This window comes from Hemitrygon akajei, unplaced genomic scaffold (genome assembly GCF_048418815.1).
Source record: "Hemitrygon akajei unplaced genomic scaffold, sHemAka1.3 Scf000089, whole genome shotgun sequence".
NCBI lineage: Eukaryota > Metazoa > Chordata > Chondrichthyes > Myliobatiformes > Dasyatidae > Hemitrygon > Hemitrygon akajei.
The window spans coordinates 2,963,004-2,981,497 of record NW_027331975.1 but is presented as its reverse complement, the minus strand read 5'-3'; the positions used below and the strand labels follow the sequence as shown (position 1 = coordinate 2,981,497).

Sequence of the window (18,494 nt, the reverse complement as noted above, 5' to 3'; positions counted from 1 at the left end):
GAGACAGGTGTGGAAAAAGGGCCCAAAAGATATTGGGGACCCAATTCACCACAACCACAAACTGTTCCTGCTGCTACCATCCAGGAAATGGTACCACAGCAAAAGGACCAACAGGCTCCAGGACATCATCTTCTACCAGGCTATCAGACTGATTAATTCATGCTAATACAATTGCATATCTATGTTATACTGACTGTTCTATGCACAAACTATTTATTATAAATTACTATAAATTACACATTGCACATTTAGATGGAGATGTAACGTAAAGACTTCTACTCCTCATGTGCATGAGGTATGTATGTAAGAAAGTCAATTCAATTCAAATCACCCTCTCCACTATCTGTCCTGTCATTCTGGCTCCCATTCCCCCTACAAATCATTTTAACCACATCAGCACCCCCCTCCACCACACTTGCTCTCGCAGCCTTACCACTAGGATATTAGTCCCCTTCCTGTTCTGTTCCCCGAACTAATGAATCCCCTATCACTCCTTTGACTTTCCTCTGCCAGGTAATCCCCCCCCCCAATACTTTCTAAAGTGTTCCACCTGTTGTTGTGTGGGATGGCCACAAGAGTGCTCTGCAATGGGTATGTAACCTCATTCCCCTTCCTGATTCTCGCCCAGTTTCCTGTGTCCTGCACCTTGGGTGGAACTCACCTCTCTTCATGTCATATGTATTACCCCCTCCAACTCCCGGATGATCCGGAATTCATCCATTTCCAGTTCCAATTCCTTAAAGTGCACATAAATTATGTACTGTGTATTTTTTTTTTTTTACCCAGTGACAACATGTGCACAGTGAATTTTATATAGAGAGGTATTCATTTTCACAGCTAGCAAATCACTGTCAATAAAAACTTTGATCTCCTCTGGGTTCTATCGAATTCATCTGCACTCTCACACAGACTATGTAGCAGGCCTATAGCGGGTTATGAAGGATTTTCTCGCCAGAGCTTTTGCACACTGTCCATATGTGACTTGCTTGCTAAATGACGCTTTAAAAAGTCAAATTTCCAAATTTCACTCCACTTCTTCCCATTTGCAAATTCTCCAGCAACTTTTGCATCACCACAATACAGACAGGTAACAGCAGTTTCTGTGTTGTACATAAATATTTCCCCTGAACCCTCTCCAGATGACGGACGGTGATGAACTCGGTGATGGCAATGCCAAGGCAGTAGTCTGTCTCACTGGAGTCTGGCACATTTGTGATGTGAAAGATACTTGTTGCCCAGGACAAAGGTGTTTGATATTATCATGTACCCAGAGAGAATGGGTCAAAACATGTTCTCACCTGTAGAAAAGTTCAGAACAGGATGAGGTAGAACAAACAACACAGACACAAAATGCTGGAGGAACTCAGCAGGCCAGGCAGCATCTATGGAAAAGAGTACTAATGCTGAGTTCCTCCGGCATTTTGTGTGTGTCGCTTGGATTTCCAGCATCTGCAGATTTCCTCTTGTTTGTGATCGGAGGTAGAACAAAGGTAATTTTCTCTACTGCTGATGCAAAAGATTTTGTTCCCTTTCTCTGAGTTCCTAATCCTTGCCTTTATTATGGCCGGATCTCAGCTCTGTCTGAGAGATCCATCGGTTCCCATTCCCTCAGCAGCCGGAAGCTCCCCGGGGCCCGTGTACGGATCGTGGGACTGAGAGAGAGGGAAGAGAGCAGGACTGTCCCGGGATTGTCGGCCACGGTGTCCGGATTTCACAGGAATTGTCCCGAAGTTGCTGTATAATATAAAAACACGGAGAATTGCTCTTACCTGCACCCGATACTCGGGGACGTCCTCAGCCTGACGCCTGCGCATTTCATTGGTGCTTCAGCGCCGGCGAAATTCTTAACGCATGGCCCTATGGGTAATCACGGTGCCATTAAACATTTCTGCAAGCACCGGTTCAATGTCCATACCTCATTTTTTTCCCTGTGCATAGAAAAATCTGCAGCTGCTTTAACGCAAAAAGCGGCTCCCATAAACAATATACTCAATATCAACGTGTATCTAATGCCAAAGTAAAATGCAGATATAAAACACAGGAGATTCTGCAGTTGCTGGAAATACAGAGACGCACACACACAAAAGCTGGAGGAACTCTGCAATTCAGAGAGCAACTAAGCAGCGGAGTACACAGGCTAGGCATGCTGAAGGGGCTCGGCCTAAACGTTGTCTATTTATTCCTCTCCACAATTGCTGCCTGAAATTAACCACCTTTTTTTCCGGTCAACCAGCTTACAAACGTTTCTGATCTTTCTTTTGTAGCCACATCCTACTGGTCTGATTCCTCCTCCTCCTCCTGGTAAACTCTAGACCCCTTCTCTCTCTCTGGAGCCCCAAAGCCCTGACTCAGGCTGGCAAATCTTCGGTTTCTGACTCTGCACCATCGAAGATTCACTCGCTAGTCTGCTGTCAGACTTTAGAGGTGCATTGCGTTACGAGACCGCAGGTTCGTTTACTGTGAGTGTCGCTTTAAATGCCTGAGTGAGGCGGGACTGTGACATCAGCCTCACAAGGAGAGAGAGAGAGAAAGTCAAAACCACAGTGAGCTCATCGTCTTATTCACCCTGGAAAAAATCATGCAGGTGTATAAGATGATGAGAGGCATTGGTCGTGTGGATAGCCAGAGGCTTATTCCCCAGGGCTGAAATGGCTAACACGAGGGGGAATCAGTTTAAGCTTCTTGGAAGTAGGGACAGAGGAGATGTCAGAGCTAAGTTTTTTAAGCAAAGAGTGGTGTGTGTGTGGAATGCACCACCAGTGACAGTGGTAGAGGCGGATACAATAGAGTCTTTTAAGAGACTCTCAGATAGGTACATGGAGCTTAGGAAAATGGGTGGCTATGTGGCAGGGTAATTCTAAGCAGCTTCTAGAGTAAGTTACATGGTCGGCACAGCAATGTGGGACAAAGCATCTGTAATGTGTTGTGCATTTATATGTTTCCATGAAATTCACGGGAAATCTCCTATCCCACGGAGTGGTGACTACTTGACAGATAGACCTCAGTATGTGCGGTTGGGAGACTGTAGGTCTGACACGGTGGTCAGCAGCACAAGAGCGCCGCAGGGAACCGTACTCTCTCAGGTCCTGTTCACCCTGTACACATCAGACTTCCAATATAACTCGGAGTCCTGCCATGTGCAGAAGTTCGCTGATGACACGGCCATAGTGGGGTGTGTCAGGAATGGACAGGAGGAAGAGTATAGGAAACTGATACAGGACTTTGTGATATGGTGCAACTCAAACTACCTGCGTCTCAATATCACCAAGACCAAGGAGATGGTGGTGGACTTTAGGAGACCTAGGCCTCATATGGAGCCAGTGATCATTAATGGAGAATGTGTGGAGCAGGTTAAGACCTACAAGTATCTGGGAGTACAGTTAGACGAGAAGCTAGACTGGACTGCTAACACAGATGCCTTGTGCAGGAAAGCATAGAGTCGACTGTACTTCCTTAGAAGGTTGGCGTCATTCAATGTCTGCAGTGAGATGCTGAAGATGTTCTACAGGTCAGTTGTGGAAAGCGCCCTCTTCTTTGTGGTGGCGTGTTGGGGAGGAAGCATTAAGAAGAGGGACGCCTCACGTCTTAATAAGCTGGTAAGGAAGGCGGGCTCTGTCGTGGGCAAAGTACTGGAGAGTTTAACATCGGTGGCTGAGCGAAGGGCGCTGAGTAGGCTACGGTCAATTATGGAAAACCCTGAACATCCTCTACATAGCACCATCCAGAGACAGAGAAGCAGTTTCAGCGACAGGTTACTATCGATGCAATGCTCCTCAGACAGGATGAAGAGGTCAATACTCCCCAATGCCATTAGGCTTTACAATTCAACTGCCAGGACTTAAGAACTTTTTTTAAGCTATTATTAATGCTTTTTGAGTTAGTGATTTAGATGCATATCATATTCTTACTGAGTTAAGTATTGAATGTAATTAGTTTTTGCTACAACAAGTGTATGGGACATTGAAAAAAAGGTTGAATTTCCCCATGGGGATGAATAAAGTATCTATCTATCTAGTTGCAACCTGTCATCTCAGGGAGAGTGAGAGGGGAATGGCAGGGAGAGATTTTGATAAACTGATATAGAACAGAAACATGGGCAGGGACCAGATGGGCCGAGTGGCCTCTCTAGTGTACATTGTGAGTGTGGTAGAGACAGTAAGTACCTGCGACATGGGATTTGATACAGAACTGATTTATCTTTCACAGATCCACAATATTAAACACCAGTCTAGTTTAAGGCTAACATCAGCAGAACAGACTCCTCCAAGGCTCAGTGACCAGGGTTCAGTCGTGGGTGTGATGAGCAGCCGCAAGAACTGCAGAATCTGACAGTAACAGTCCCTCATGAACCTGCAGCTGCCTTCAGTCACCGTGATGGCTAAACTTTTAACACGGAGCTGATTTGAACTTCCTCCCTGATGTAGGAGCGCTCAGACTGAAGATGTAGGGGAGAAGGAAAAAAAAGAGATAATAAAGTTGTTTAGGGATAAACAGAGAGGAAGAGGTGGAAAGTTTCTTGAATGCATCTGTTTTAATGCTAGGAGCATTGTAAGAAAGGTGGATGAGCTTAGAGTATGGATTGATAACTGAAAAATGATGTTGTATCTATTAGTGAAACATGGTTGCAGGAGGGGTGTGAATGGCAACTAAATATTCCTGGATTTCGTTGCTTCTGGTGTGATAGAATCAGAAGGGCAAGAGGGGGAGGTATTGCAATGCTTGTCTGAGAAAATATTACAGCAGTGCTTTGACAGGATAGATTACAGGGCTCATTTAGGGAGCCTATTTGGGTGGAATTGAGGAATGGGAAAGGTATAGTAACACTTATAGGGGTGTATTATAAACCACCTAATTGGGAGCGAGAATTGGAGGAGCAAATTTGTAAGGAGATAGCAGATATTTGTATAAGCACAAGGTTGTGATTGTGGGAGATTCTAATTTTCCACACATAGAAACATTGAAAATAGGTGCAGGAGTAGGCCATTCGGCCCTTCGAGCCTGCAACGCCATTCAGTATGATCATGGCTGATCATCCAACTCAGAACCTTGTACCTGCTTTCTCTCCATACCCCCAATCCCTTTAGCCACAAGGGCCATATCTAACTCCCTCTTAAATATAGCCAATGAACCGGCCTCAACTGTTTCCTGTGGCAGAGAATTCCACAGATTCACCACTCTCTGTGTGAAGAAGTTTTTCCTCATCTCGGTCCTAAAAGTCTTCCCCTTTATCCTTAAACTGTGACCCCTCGTTCTGGACTCCCCCAACATCGGAAACAATCTTCCTGCATCTGTCCTGTCCAATCCCTTTAGAATTTTATACGTTTCAATAAGATCCCCCATCAATCTTCTAAATTCTAGTCAGTATAAGCCTAGTCGATCCAGTCTTTCTTCATATGAAATCCTGCCATCCCAGGAATCAATCTGGTGAACCTTCTTTGTACTCCCTCTATGGCAAGAATGTCTTTCCTTAGATTAGGGGACCAAAACTTCACACAATACTCTAGGTGCAGTCTCACCAAGGCCTTGTACAACTGCAGTAGAACCTCCCTGCTCCTGTACTCAAATCCTTTTGCTATGAATGCCAGCATACCATTCACCTTTTTCACCGCCTGCTGTACCTGCATGCCTCTCTTCAATGACTGGTGTACAATGACACCCAGGTCACCTCCCCTTTTCCTAATCGGCCACTGTTCAGATAATAATCTGTTTTCCTGTTCTTGCAACCAAAATGGATAACCTCATATTTATCCACATTAAATTGCATCTGCCATGAATTTGGATCACCACAATACAGACAGGTAACAGCAGTTTCTGTGTTGTACATAAATATTTCCCCTGAACCCTCTCCAGATGACGGACGGTGATGAACTCGGTGATGGCAATGCCAAGGCAGTAGTCTGTCTCACTGGAGTCTGGCACATTTGTGATGTGAAAGATACTTGTTGCCCAGGACAAAGGTGTTTGATATTATCATGTACCCAGAGAGAATGGGTCAAAACATGTTCTCACCTGTAGAAAAGTTCAGAACAGGATGAGGTAGAACAAACAACACAGACACAAAATGCTGGAGGAACTCAGCAGGCCAGGCAGCATCTATGGAAAAGAGTACTAATGCTGAGTTCCTCTGGCATTTTGTGTGTGTCGCTTGGATTTCCAGCATCTGCAGATTTCCTCTTGTTTGTGATCGGAGGTAGAACAAAGGTAATTTTCTCTACTGCTGATGCAAAAGATTTTGTTCCCTTTCTCTGAGTTCCTAATCCTTGCCTTTACTATGGCCGGATCTCAGCTCTGTCTGAGAGATCTATCGGTTCCATTCCCTCAGCAGCCGGAAGCTCCCCGGGGCCCGTGTACGGATCGTGGGACTGAGAGAGAGGGAAGAGAGCAGGACTGTCCCGGGATTGTCGGCCACGGTGTCCGGATTTCACAGGAATTGTCCCGAAGTTGCTGTATAATATAAAAACACGGAGAATTGCTCTTACCTGCACCCGATACTCGGGGACGTCCTCAGCCTGACGCCTGCGCATTTCATTGGTGCTTCAGCGCCGGCGAAATTCTTAACGCATGGCCCTATGGGTAATCACGGTGCCATTAAACATTTCTGCAAGCACCGGTTCAATGTCCATACCTCATTTTTTTTCCCTGTGCATAGAAAAATCTGCAGCTGCTTTAACGCAAAAAGCGGCTCCCATAAACAATATACTCAATATCAACGTGTATCTAATGCCAAATTAAAATGCAGATATAAAACACAGGAGATTCTGCAGTTGCTGGAAATACAGAGACGCACACACACAAAAGCTGGAGGAACTCTGCAATTCAGAGAGCAACTAAGCAGCGGAGTACACAGTCTAGGCATGCTGAAGGGGCTCGGCCTAAACGTTGTCTATTTATTCCTCTCCACAATTGCTGCCTGAAATTAACCACCTTTTTTTCCGGTCAACCAGTTTACAAACGTTTCTGATCTTTCTTTTGTAGCCACATCCTACTGGTCTGATTCCTCCTCCTCCTCCTTGTAAACTCTAGACCCCATCTCTCCCTCTGGAGCCCCAAAGCCCTGACTCAGGCTGGCAAATCTTCGGTTTCTGACTCTGCACCATCGAAGATTCGCTCGCTAGTCTGCTGTCAGACTTCAGAGGTGCATTGTGTTACGAGACCGCAGGTTTGCTTACTGTGAGTGTCGCTTTAAGTGCCTGAGTGAGGCAGGGCTGTGACGTCAGACACAAGGAGAGAGAGAGAGAGAACGTCAAAACCACAGTCAGCTCATCGTCTTATTCAGCCCGGAGAAAATCATGCAGGAAATTCATGCAGGTGTATAAGATGATGAGAGGCATTGGTCGTGTAGATAGCCAGAGGCTTTTTCCCTAGGGCTGAAACGGCTAACACGAGGGGGAATAGGTTTAAGCTGCTTGGAAATAGGTACAGAGGAGATGTCAGAGCTAAGTTTTTTAAGCAAAGAGTGGTGTGTGTGTGGAATGCACAGCCAGCGACGGTGGTAGAGGCTGATACAATAGTGTCATTTAAGAGACTCTTAGATAGGTACATGGAGCTTAGGAAAATGGGTGGCTATGCGGCAGAGTAATTCTAAGCAGCTTCTAGAGTAAGATACATGGTCGGCACAGCAATGTGGGACAAAGCATCTGTAATGTGTTGTACATTTATATGTTTCCTTGAAATTCACGGGAAATCTCCTATCCCACGGAGTGGTGACTAGTTGCAACCTGTCATCTCAGGGAGAGTGAGAGGGGAATGGCAGGGAGAGATTTTGATATACGGATATGGAACAGAAACATGGGCAGGAATCAGATGGGCTGAGTGGCCTTTCTAGTGTACATTGTGAGTGTGGTAGAGACAGTAAGTACCTGAGACACGGGATTTGATACAGAACTGATTTATCTTTCACAGATCCACAATATTAAACACCAGTCTAGTTTAAGGCTAACATCAGCAGAACGGACTCCTCCAAGGCTCACTGACCAGGGTTCAGTCCTGGGTGTGATGAGCAGCCGCAAGAACTGCAGAATCTGACAGTAACAGTCCCTCATGAACCTGCAGCTGCCATCAGTCACCGTGATGGCTAAACTTTTAACACAGAGATGATTTGAACTTCCTCCCTGATGTAGGAGCGCTCAGACCGAAGATGTAGGGGAGAAGGGGAAAAAAAGAGATAATAAAGTTGTTTGCACCGTTAGGGATAAACAGAGAGGAAGAGGTGGAAAGTTTCTTGAATGCATCTATTTTAATGCTAGGAGCATTGTAAGAAAGGTGGATGAGCTTAGAGTATGGATTGATAACTGGAAATATGATGTTGTATCTATTAGTGAAACATGGTTGCAGGAGGCGTGTGATTGGCAACTAAATATTCCTGGATTTCATTGCTTCTGGTGTGATAGAATCAAAAGGGCAAGAAGGGGAGGTATTGCAATGCTTGTCCGAGAAAATATTACAGCGGTGCTTTGACAGGATAGGTTACAGGGCTCATTTAGGGAGCCTATTTGGGTGGAATTGAGGAATGGGAAAGGTATAGTAACACTTATAGGGGTGTATTATAAACCACCTAATTGGGAACGAGAATTGGAGGAGCAAATTTGTAAGGAGATAGCAGATATTTGTAGAAAGCACAAGGTTGTGATTGTAGGAGATTTTAATTTTCCACACATAGAAACATTGAAAATAGGTGCAGGACTAGGCCATTAGGCCCTTCAAGCCTGCACCGCCATTCAGTATGATCATGCCTGATCATCCAACTCAGAACCCTGTACCTGCTTTCTCTCCATACCTCTGATCACTTTAGCCACGAGGGCCATATCTAACTCCCTCTTAAATATAGCCAATGAACCGGCCTCAACTGTTTCCTGTGGCAGAGAATTCCACAGGTTCACCACTCTGTGTGTGAAGAAGTTTTTCCTCATCTTGGTCCTAAAAGGCTTCGCCTTTATCCTTAAACTGTGACCCCTCGTTCTGGACTCCCCCAACATCGGAAACAATCTTCCTGCATCTAGCCTGTCCAATCCCTTTAGAATTTTATACGTTTCAATAAGATCCCCCCTCAATCTTCTAAATTCCAGCGAGTATAAGCCTAGTCGATCCAGTCTTTCTTCGTATGAAAGTCCTGCCATCCCAGGAATCAATCTGGTGAACCTTCTTTGTACTCCCTCTATGGCAAGAATGTCTTTCCTCAGATTAGGGAACCAAAACTGCAAACAGTATGCCAGCTGTGGCCTCACCAGGGCCTTGTACAACAGCAGTAGAACCTCCCTGCTCCTGTACTCAAATCCTCTTGCTACGAATGCCAACATACCATTTGCTTTTTTCACTGCCTGCTGTACCTGCATGCCCACTTTCAATGACTGGTGTACAATGACACCCAGGTCTCGTTGCACCTCCCCTTTTCCTAATCGGCCATTCAGATAATAATCTGTTTTCCTGTTCTTGCAACCAAAGTGAATAACCTTACATTTATCCACATTAGATAGATAGATAGATAGATAGATAGATAGATAGATACTTTATTCATCCCCATGGGGAAATTCAACATTTTTTCCAATGTCCCATACACTTGTTGTAGCAAAACTAATTACATACAATACTTAACTCAGTAAAAATATGATATGCATCTAAATCACTTTCTCAAAAAGCATTAATAAAAGCTTTTAAAAAGTTCTTAAGTAGTTTACTTAAATACATTAAATACAATCAACCCCGGCACTTTAACATATCTTACTCCTGGCGGTTGAATTGTAAAGCCTAATGGCATTGGGGAGTATTGACCTCTTCATCCTGTCTGAGGAGCATTGCATCGATAGCAACCTGTCGCTGAAACTGCTTCTCTGTCTCTGGATGGTGCTAGGTAGAGGATGTTCAGGGTTTTCCATAATTGACCGTAGCCTACTCAGCGCCCTTCGCTCAGCTACCGATGTTATATTCTCCAGTACTTTGCCCACGACAGAGCCCGCCTTCCTTACCAGCTTATTAAGACGTGAGGCGTCCCTCTTCTTAATGCTTCCTCCCCAACACGCCACCACAAAGAAGAGGGCGCTCTCCACAACTGACCTATAGAACATCTTCAGCATCTCACTAGAGACATTGAATGACGCCAACCTTCTAAGGAAGTACAGTCGACTCTGTGCCTTCCTGCACAAGGCATCTGTGTTGGCAGTCCAGTCTAGCTTCTCGTCTAACTGTACTCCCAGATAATTGCATCTGCCATGAATTTGCCTACTCACCTAACATATCCAAGTCACCCTGCATCCTCTTAGCATCCTCACAGCTAACACTGCCGCCCAGCTTCGTGTCATCCACAAACTTGAAGACGCTGCATTTAATTCCCTCGTCTAAATCATTAATATATATTGTAAACAATTGGGTTCCCAGCACTGAGCCTTGCGGTACCCCATTGGTGACTGCCTGCCAATCTGAAAAGGTCCTGTTTACTCCCACTCTTTGCTTCCTGTTTGCCAACCAATTCTCTATCCACATCAATACCATACCGCCAATACCGTGTGCTTTAAGTTTACACACTAATCTCCTGTGTGGGACCTTGTCAAAAGCCTTTTGAAAATCCAAATATACCACATCCACTTGTTCTCCCCTATCCATTCTACTAGTTACATCCTCAAAAAATTCTGTAAGATTCGCCAGACATAATTTTCCTTTCACAAATCCATGCTGATGTTGTCCGATTATTTCACCTCTTTCCAAATGTGCTGTTATCACATCTTTCACAACCAACTCTAGCATTTTCCCCACCACCGATGTCAGGCTAACCAGTCTATAATTCCCCGGTTTCACACTCCCTCCTTTTTTAAAAAAGTGAGGTTACATTAGCCACCCTCCAATCCTCAGGAACTAATCCAGAATCTAAGGAGTTTTGAAAAATTATCACTAATGCATCCACTATTTCTTGGGCTACTCTGGGATGCAGACCATCTGGCCCTGGGGATTTATCTGCCTTTCATCCCTTCAATTTACCTAACACCACTTCCCTACTAACATGTATTACCCTCAGTTCCTCCATCTCACTAGACCCTCGGTCCTCTACTATTTCCAGAAGATTATTTATGTCCTCCTTAGTGAAGACAGAACTAAAGTCGTTATTCAATTGGTCTGCCATGTCCTTGTTCCCTATGATCAATTCACCTGTTTCTAACTGTAAGTGACCTATATTTGTCAACCAATTTTTTTCTTTTCACTTATCTATAAAAGCTTTTACAGTCAGTTTTTATGTTCCCTGCCAGCTTTCTCTCATAATCTTTTTTCCCTTTCCTAATTAATCCCATTGTCCTCCTCTGCTAGACACTGAATTTCCTCCAGTCCTCAGGTCTTTGGACTTGATACTATCCCTAATTTCCTTTGTCAGACACGGGTGCACTACCTTCCCTGGTTTATTCTTTTGCCAAACTGGGGTGAACACTTGTTGTAGTTCATCCATGCAATCTTTAAATGCTTGCCATTGCATAGGAATGCTGAGGGACCAACCAGAGAGCAGGCCATTCTACATTGGGTATTGAGCAATGGGGAAGGGTTAGTCAGCAATCTTGTCGTGCGAGGCCCCTTGGGTAAGAGTGACCATAATATGGTGGAATTCTTCATTAAGATGGAGAGTGACATAGTTAATTCAGAAACAAAGGTTCTGAACTTAAAGAAGGGTAACTTTGAAGGTATAAGATGTGAATTAGCTAAGATAGACTGGCAAATGATACTTAAAGGGTTGACGGTGGATATGCAATGGCAAGCACTTAAAGATCACATGGATGAACTACAACAATTGTTCATCCCAGTTTGGAAAAGAATAAACCAGGGAAGGTAGTGCACCCGTGGCTGACAAGGGAAATTAGGGATAGTATCAAGTCCAAAGAAGAAACATATAAATTAGCAAAAAAAAAAAGCGGCACACCTGAGGACTGGGAGAAATTCAGAGACCAGCAGAGGAGGACAAAGGGCTTAATTAGGAAAGGGAAAAAAGATTATGAGAGAAAGCTGGCAGGGAACATTAAAAACTGACTGTAAAAGCTTTTACAGATATGTGAATAGAAAAAGATTTGTCAAGACAAATGTAAGGACCTTTACAGTCAGAAACAGGTGAATTGATCATAGGGAACAAAGACATGGCAGACCAATTGAATAACTGCTTTGGTTCTGTCTTCACTAAGGAGGACATAAATAATCCTCCGGAAATAGTAAGGGACCGAGGGTCTCGTGAGATGGAGGAACTGAGGTATAGGTAAATTGAAGGGATTAAAGGCAGATAAATCCACAGGGCCAGATAGTCTGCATCCCAGAGTAGCCCAAGAAATAGTGGATGCATTAGTGATATTTTTTCAAAACTCCTTAGATTCTGAATTGGTTCCTGAGGATTGGAGGGTGGCTAATGTAACCCCACTTTTTAAAAAAGGAGGGAGAGAGAAACTGGGGAATTATAGTCCGGTTAGTCTGATGTCAGTGGTGGGGAAAATGCTGGAGTCGGTTATCAAAGATGTGATAACAGCACATTTGGAAAGAGGTGAAATCATCGGACAAAGTCAGCATGGATTTGTGAAAGGAAAGTCTTGTCTGACGAATCTGTTATGTACCCGTGACACATGACAGTGGTACCCTTGTCATGTGACTGGTGTTGAAGTTATACTGGACTTGAGGTAATGGTCTTGTGATGGTGGAGTGATGTCATTTTCCCGCCAGTAGAGGTCATGTGACAGGTTTTTTTTTTACAGGGTATAAAAGGAAGACCCACCCTGTCAGGTGGGGCAGTTCGTGGCTAGATTTGCCAAGATGACTTCATGTCACTGCGTGATTTAATATGATGACGCAGTTTAGTTGAAAAATGAAGTTTTATCTAATGCCTAAAGTTTAAAAGGTCATTGCCAGCGGTTTCTTTGCTGGTGGAGAGTGAAGATAAGAATCTGGAAGATAAAGATCGAGGAGAATCGATTTTCGACGGTGGAAAGTTCGACCTTGTGTGATCCTCATTTGGAAGGATTTCGTTGACTGTTCTCGTGTTAATCTCCGCTGGGATAGTGGGAGATTGAGAATAGTGTGGAAGGAAGGTCAGTGCCTTTAAGCCGTTATATTTCATAAAATTCTTCGTGGGAAAGTTCGATGCTGGGGATAGAAGGACAACGACGTGGAAGAGAATTTAAATCGCCTTAAAAAGTCTCTCCTTTTAAATGGACTGTGAGCTTTTGAACTTTCGGCATACCGCTTTAAAGAACTGTTTTTTTTCAATACCGCTTTAAGAACTGTTTGAACTGCAATGCTATTAAGAACTGTGAATCTGCCGCACAGCAGCTGAATTCCGGTTAAGCTAATGTTTGTTTACTTTTGGGGGGTTTGTTTTCAGTGTTTAATAAACGTGTTATTTGTTATAAAAACCCTTGCCTAACTCATATATATTTATTGTTGCCTGAATACGTAACAAATCTTATAGAATTTTTTGAAGATGTAACTAGTAGAGTGGATAGGGGAGAGCCAGTAGATGTGGTATATTTAGATTTTCAAAAGGCTATTGACAAGGTCCCACACAGGAGATTAGTGTGTAAACTTAAAGCACATGGTATTGGGGGTATGGTATTGATGTGGATAGAGAATTGGTTGGCAGACAGGAAGCAAAGAGTGGGAGTAAAAGGGACCTTTTCTGAATGGCAGGCAGTGACTAGTAGGGTACCGCAAGGCTCAGTGCTGGCACATCAGTTGTTTACAATATATATTAATGATTAGATGAGGAGATATATGACAGAAGAAAAACGAAGACAACTTGTTAATAAAAAACTACAATATAATACACTCCAGACATATAGTACAGAAAAAGTAATTATGAGAACTAAACAGAAATATTACAAATTAGGTGAAAGATCACATAAAATTCTTGCTTGGCAGTTGAAAACAGAACAGGCTTCTAAAACAATAAATGCAATTAGAACAAGTGTAAATAAGATTACTTATAAACCTTTAGAAATTAATGAAACTTTAAAAAAATTTATACTGAACTGTATCAATCAGAATCACAAAATAAGATTGCTGAGATAGATAAATTTTTATCACAAATAACCCTTCCAAAATTAAATTTGGAAGAACAGAAATGATTAGATAGGCCCTTTATATTAAAAGAGGTTGAAGAAGCTTTAGGATCACTTCAGAGTAATAAATCTCCAGGAGAAGATGGTTTTCCTCCTGAATTTTATAAAAAATTTAAAGATTTATTAATTCCTCCTTTTATGGAATTAATATACCAAGTGGAAAGAATGCATAAACTCCCACAATCTTTTTTAACAGTGATCATAACTGTATTCCCAAAAAAAGATAGGGATCCTTTAAAACCAACATTATATAGGCCTATTTCTTTGTTGAATACAGATTATAAAATAATCGCAAAAATTTTATCTAATAGAATATCTAAATATTTACCAAAATTAATACATATGGATCAAACAGGTTTTATTAAAAAACAGACAATCAATGGATAATATAACCTGGTTACTTAGTATAATTAATTTGGCACAAAAAAGAGAGGAAATGAGTGTGGCAGTTGCTTTGGGTGCAGAAAAAGCATTTGATAGATTGGAATGGGATTTTTTATTTAAGGTATTGGAAAAATATGAGTTAGAAAAATCTTTTATACAATGGATTAAAACCTTAAATACTAATCCTCAAGCTAAAGTAGCTACAAATGGTCAGATTTCAACACCATTTTGCTTAACGAGGTCAACTAGACGAGGCTGCCCATTATCACCTGCTTTATTTGTATTGGCAATAGAACCATTAGCTGAATGAATTAGAACAGATTCAGACATTGGGGGCTTTAGAGTTAATCAAGAAGAATATAAGATTAATTTATTTGCTGATAATGTTTTGATTTATTTAACAAACCCATTGCAATCTTTGCAAAGATTATCTTTTAAATTGGAAGAATATGGGAAAGTATCAGGGTATAAAGTACATAAGAACATAAGAGATAGGAGCAGGAGTAGGCCAATCGGCCCCTCAAGCCTGCTCCGCCATTCAACAAGATCATGGCTGATCCAATCTTAACTCTAGTTTTCACCGAATTCCACAAGGCAACAGTGCCAATCAACAGGGCACCATGCCGCCCATTTTATTTTATTATTCATCCCGCCCAAACCCATGTGATCACCCGGGGAAAAAAAAAACAAGTTGCCAATTGAGGAGAAAAAATCTGGAAAATTCCTCTCCGACCCATCCAGGCTATCGAAAACTGGTCCAAGAGATCACATGGCTGATCTAAACCTAGCCTCATGTCCACTTACCTGCTCGCTCACCATATCCCCTAATGCCATTTTTATCCAGGAAAATGTCTATCTCCGTTTTGAATTTATTGAGTGTAGTAGCTTCCACAGCTCTCTGGGGCAGTAAATTCCACAGCCCCACTACCCTCTGAGTGAAGAAATTTCTCCGCATCTCAGTCCTGGAACGGCATCCCCTTATTTTAAGATTATGCCCCCTAGTCCTAGTTTCACCCATCATTGGGAACATTCTCCCCGCATCCACCGATCAAGCCCCTTCACAATCTTATATGTTTCAATAAGATCGCCTCTCATTCTTCGGAACTCCAATGAGTAGAGACCCAATCTACTTAACCTCTCATCATACATCAACCCACCCATCCCCGGAATTAACCTAGTGAACCTTCTCTGCACTGCCTCGAGAGCCAGTATGTCCTTTCTTAAATATGGACACCAGAACTGCACGCAGTACTCCAGGTGTCGTCTCACCAATACCCGGTACAACTGCAGTAAGACCTCCCTGTTCTTATACTCCATCCCCCTAGCAATAAAAGCCAGCATTCCATTGGCCTTCTTGACCACCTGCTGCACTTGCATACTAACTTTTTGTGTTTCCTGCACCAGGACCCCCAGATCCCTTTGCACAGAAGCACTTTCCAGTTTCTCTCCATTTAGATAATAACTTGCTCTATTATTTTTCCTGCCAAAGTGCAAGACCTCACACTTGTCAGTATTATATTTCATCTGCCAAATGTCTGCCCAATCACTCAGCCTATCTATGTCCCCCTGCAGGGTTTCAATGTCCTCTGCACTCATTACACTCCCTCCCATCTTTGTGTCATCAGCAAACTTCGATACGTTGCACTTAGTCCCTTTCTCCAAATCATTAATATAGATTGTAAAGAGTTGGGGTCCCAACACCGACCCCTGCGGAACACCACTAGTCACCAACTGCCAGTCTGAGAATAAACCATTTATCCCAACTCTCTGTTTTCTGTTAGAAAGTCAATCCTCCACCCATGCCAGAGTATTATCCCCAATCCCATGATTTTTTACTTTAAGTAATAATCTTTGGTGTGGCACCTTGTCAAATGCCTTTTGGAAGTCCAAATACACCACATCCACTGGTTCTCCTTTATCTACCCTATATGTTATGTTGTCAAAGAACTCCAACAAATTTGTCAAACATGACTTCTCTTTTGTAAAGCCATGCTGACTTTGTCCTATTAAGCTATGTTTATCCAAATGCCTTGTTACTGTTTCCTTAATTATCGATTCCAACATTTTGCCAACCACAGATGTTAGGCTAACTGGCCTATAATTCCCCGCCTTCTGACTATTGCCCTTTTTAAACAAAGGAGTTACATTAGCATTTTTCCAATCTGCCGGGCCACTGCCGAGTCCAGCAAGTTTTGAAAAATTATCACTAATGCATCCACAATCCCGACCGCCACTTCCCTTAAGACCCTAGGATGCAAGCCATCTGGTCCAGGGGATTTATCCACCTTCAGTCCCATTAATTTATCAAGTACCATTTCCTTGGTGATTTGAATCGTAGTTAGCTTCTCTCCCCCTCGAGCCCCCTGTTTATCGAGTGTTGGGATAATTTGAGTGTCCTCTACTGTAAAAACTGATACAAAATATTTGTTCAGCGTTTCCGCCATCTCCATGTCCCCTACCATTAATTTCCTGGTCTCATCTTCTAGGGGACCAACATTTACTTTAGCCAGCATTTTTCTTTTTATGTAACTATAAAAACTCTTACTATCTGCTTTTATGTTTATCGCCAATTTACTTTCATAATCTATCTTCCCCTTCTTAATCAATCTTTTTGTTATTTGCTGCTGATCTTTAAAAGCTTCTCGATCTTCAATCTTCCCACTAGATTTAGCTACCTTATATAACTTTCTTTTTAGTCGTATACTTTGCTTTATTTCTTTACTTAGCCATGGATAACTATTTTTTCTTTTACACACTTTTTTCTTCAGTGGAATATATTTTTCTTGATAGTTGTAAAATAACTCCTTAAATATACACCACTGATCAAGTACCGATCTACCCTTTAATCTATTTTCCCAATCCATCTTAAGCAATTCCGCTCTCATACCATCATTGTCTCCTTTATTTAAGCTCAGTACGCTTGTTTGAGATCCAACCCTCTCATCCTCTAATTGAATATGGAATTCGACCATGCTATGGTCACTCATTCCAAGAGGATCCTTTACTAGGACGTTTTTTTATTAGTCCTGTCTCATTACACAGGACCAGATCTAAGACTGCTTGCCCCCTTGTCGGCTCAGTAATGTATTGTTCAAGGAACCCATCCCGAATACACTCAATAAACTCTTCTTTAAGGCTGACGTGTCCGACTTGATTAGTCCAGTCAATATGAAAGATAAAATCCCCCATAATTATAGCTGTTCCCTTATTACAAGCCCCAACTATTTCCTGATTTATGCTCCGACCAACTGAGTTACAGCTGTTTGGAGGCCTATAGACTACTCCCACCACTGCTCTTTTCCCTTTACTATTTCTTATTTCTACCCAAATTGTTTCGTTATCCTGATCCTTTGAGCCAATATCATTTCGTTTTATTGCAGTGATTTCTTGCTTTATTAACATAGCCACCCCACCTCCTTTTCCTTCTTGCCTGTCTCTCCTAATTGTCGAATACCTTTGTATGTTTAATTCCCAGTCCTGGTCACCCTGCAGCCATGTTTCCGTAATTGCCACAATATCATAACCATACGTAATTATTTGTACCGTCAACTCATCAATTTTATTCCTAATACTACGTGCATTCAAATAAAGGACTTTCAAATATGTTTGACACTTATTTCCTACCTTTTCCTTTTGTACAACTTTACGCTTATCTCCGTACATTCTTTCCCCTCCTGACACACTCTGTCTTTTTATTCCTCCACTTTTACCTACATCCATTACCTTCTCCATTGTCTTTTTAATTATTTGCTCTCTAGAATCCTCCCCCCCCCCCCACTAGTTAGTTTAAAGACCTCTCTGCAGCCCTAGTTATATGATTCACCAGGACACTAATCCCAGCCCGGTTCAGGTGAAGCCCGTCCCTCCGGAACAGTTCTCTCCTGTCCCAGTACTGGTGCCAGTGTCTCAAGAAGCAAACCCCACTTCTCCCACACCAGTCTTTGAGCCACGCATTTAACTCCCTAATTTTATTTAACCTAGCCAAATTTGCTCGTGGCTCAGGTAATAATCCAGAGATTATTACCCCTGAGGTTCTGTTTT

At 42.6% G+C, this 18,494-nt stretch overlaps 1 protein-coding gene across 11 annotated transcripts in view; it reads right to left on the bottom strand.

Annotated features, from left to right (window-relative positions):
* The window catches only part of LOC140722799 (uncharacterized), a 44,630-nt gene that overhangs the window by 9,462 nt on the left and 16,674 nt on the right, over window positions 1-18,494 (bottom strand). For 6 of the 11 annotated variants that reach the window (XR_012097748.1, XM_073037471.1, XM_073037465.1 and 3 more), the window contains 2 exons: window positions 6,480-6,639; window positions 1,770-1,857 (listed from right to left, as the gene is read on the bottom strand). The exons of 2 other annotated variants lie outside the window; for them this stretch is intronic. The gene's annotated coding sequence lies outside the window, so the exon portion shown is untranslated. Of the gene's footprint in view, window positions 1-1,769; window positions 1,858-6,479; window positions 6,640-10,223; window positions 10,332-18,494 lie in introns of all 11 variants that reach the window. 3 more of the 11 variants (XM_073037464.1, XM_073037466.1, XM_073037467.1) reach the window with 3 other exon arrangements.